General features: G+C 47.0%; 1 protein-coding gene across 1 annotated transcript in view; it reads right to left on the bottom strand.

Moving 5' to 3' along the window:
* Nucleotides 1-154, bottom strand: part of SOX5 (SRY-box transcription factor 5) — a 960,947-nt gene extending 960,793 nt beyond the window's left edge. Inside the window, exon 1 of the mRNA XM_034644599.1 lies at nucleotides 75-154. The gene's annotated coding sequence lies outside the window, so the exon portion shown is untranslated. The remainder of the gene's footprint in view (nucleotides 1-74) is intronic.
* Between the last annotated feature and the right edge of the window lie 2,652 nt (nucleotides 155-2,806).

A 2,806-nucleotide genomic window follows, 5' to 3' on the forward strand; every position in this document is an offset into this window, starting at 1 on the left:
GGGCGGGCGCGGGGGCGGTGCCGGGCTCGGACTCCCTCCAGGTCGCCCCCGAGCTCCCGCAAACCCACCCTGACCTCCTTCCTGCAGCTCGCCGCCTGGCCGCCCTCTCTGTCCATCCGAAGGAAAGGAGCCCCAGAGTTTGCTTCCCCGTCTGCTGCAGAGTAACTAGATTGTAAATAACGCGGTGATTACCCACACGGTGCAGGAATGTTAAAAAAAAAAAAAAAATCTGCCCTCCACTTAAAGGAGCGATAAAATGAAATGGCAGGAGTGGAAGGAGGCAGGGAGAGTGGGTTATCTCTGGATCTCGATGGAGCTCGCATCTATAAATACGCGTTCATGTTTAGTCAGGTCCCCTTTGTCAACTTCTTCCCTGCGCTGGAACCTCACCCGCTGCCCTGGAACCATTACCTGGGCCCCTGCTTGCCCCTCATCCCCGTTTGCACACAGTAAAGCTCGCACGGGGGGCGCGTGTGGGGGTCTGCGTGTGTCCGCGGAACCTTCTGGGAGGCGAGCCGCCGTTTGCCCGGCGCGAAGGCTGAAGCAGCGAGAGGTTCGGTTTTTAAAGCGACCACTACCTCCCCGAGCCCGGCTGTGCGCCCGCCGCCGGCACTTTGAACCCACCTACTCCTTGGGGTGCGGGGGGAGAAAAGTTTTGAGGCTCTCTCACCCGTCTCCGGGGGTGGTTGAACTGGTTTTGTTTTGTGGGGGTGAACCCAAGCGACCCAATGCCCAAGAACCGGGGAATGATATTTAGGGGGGAAACGCTTGACGCTGGGCTTTCGACTCCAGGGACACTGGAGTCAGCGCGTGCAGGCGAGAGAGGGGAGAGAGAGACCCTCAGAGTTACATCACCATGGGAAGAAACTCCGTAGGTAATGCTCGGAGCAGAAGCTGAGGGGCTGATTTAAGTGTGTGCTCTGACAGCGCCCAGGCTGCTCTGGCGCTTATCGCTTCCAATCTTACTTCCATTGATTTATAACAGCTGCCGGTTTGCCAGGACTTAAAAAAAAAAAGAAGAAAGGGAAAAGAAAAGAAAAAAGAAAAGAGAAAAGAAAAGAAAGGAAAGGAAAGGAAAAGAAAAAGAAAGAAAAGGAAAAAGAAAAGAAACCCTATTAAATCTCAAACTAGGGTGGAGCGGGGCGGGGTGGGGAGGAGTCGGGGTCCCAAGTGATCTTCCTAGAACTGGTGTCCAGAAAGGGGCAAGAAGGGAGATGTCACGCGGGAGGCAGCCGGTAAGGGGACTAAAACACAATACGAGCAACACGTTTCTTTTTCTTGCTCTTCTTTCCTCTTCTCTAGCCGATTTGCATGTTCTCTTTCCTCATCTTGGCGATTTTCTTCAGATGCGTATCCACTGACTGAGCGGCGTCCCTGGGCACCCCCCAGCATTTCCCAGAGTGCAACAACACAACCTGGAGATCAATGACCACAGTCTGTTTATTCTTCACGCGCCTGGAAGAGCAGGGCACTGAAGCAGCATGGGAGGGAGGCTTACGGCTTGCCTGTCTGTGCGGTCTCTCTCAGACTTTTTCGGGCTGGTTTCTAAATGGCAGCTAGTAAGCAAATATAGTTTCTTAATGCACGCAACACATACCAATCACAATATATTCACCTAGAAAAGTGATACATCCTTTCTCCCCCTTTCCACCCCTCATAGATTTGTTTCTGGAGGTGGATTGCTAATACCTGAGATTTTGCACTTGTCTAGAGTGGAAACTTTCTGGGTGTTTGATGATTGATTATTTTGTACCTGCTTTCTAAAAATGGCAAAACACCTTTCCTTGGAACAAAAGTGAGAAATGCAAATCTTAATAACTCAAGGCAAATTTTTCAAAGTGTAAGCACAGTTATTATCCACTCCCACAAAGAAAAGCTTCCTCTTCCACAAATATTTGATAGCATAGAGCCCAGTAATTAAGAGAACAATCAAATAAACTCAGGGCTTTCATGGGTACTCTAAATTATCATCTGCCTAGAATTTATAAGCAGTGTAATCATTTGCTACTTAGATATAGCTCTGGATATGGCATTCTAAATGTGTATCCTTAAACAATTTTACTATGTTTTCTTAAGTATTTAATGAGAGAGACCAGGGATAATAATAACATTCAAATTGCTGGATCAATGTGGCTTCAGCAACTGTGTGAAAAAATTCTTTGCACATGTGCATGAAACATCTTTCCTATATGCTACCTCTCCTCACATTTCTTGTATCATGCAAGCTTCATGTCAGACCCACTTGTGTGGTAAGAAATAAGAATCCATAAGAATTTATCAATAATTGCACTATCCCTTGAATTATTATTATTATTATACTAAGGAGTTCTTGGCATACATTAAATGATTTATTACACAGGTACTTGCTTTTCACAATTAGCTATTACTATGTCAGACCCAGATCCTTATATAATATGCAAGGGGCGAATCAGGCCCAACTACCAAAAAAAAAAAAAAAGGACCCCTTACTACCAATTATATGAAAATATATAACATTTGAAAAGAAATTGCCATTTACAGTGAACTGCCCCGAGGTTTTAATCCATTTCTCTCAGACTCAGTGAAAATAAAGGGACTGAGTGAGTCTTTTTCCCCTGGGTCTCTGGCCAGTGGGTGACAAAGATGCCTGCTTGGCCTAACCCCACCAAGCAGAGTGCTGCCAGCCCTCGGGGTTTCAGCATCTATGGCTTTTTCAGTGTAACTGCTTCTGGGGCTTCTTACTGGAAGAAGAGGTGAGGCTGGTCAGAGTGAGAGAAGGGGCAAAGTTGCAAGCTGCCTGGTAAGATATTGATGAAACGAGTTACAC

The sequence above is a fragment of the Ailuropoda melanoleuca genome, chromosome 16, assembly GCF_002007445.2.
Source record: "Ailuropoda melanoleuca isolate Jingjing chromosome 16, ASM200744v2, whole genome shotgun sequence".
Lineage (NCBI taxonomy): Eukaryota > Metazoa > Chordata > Mammalia > Carnivora > Ursidae > Ailuropoda > Ailuropoda melanoleuca.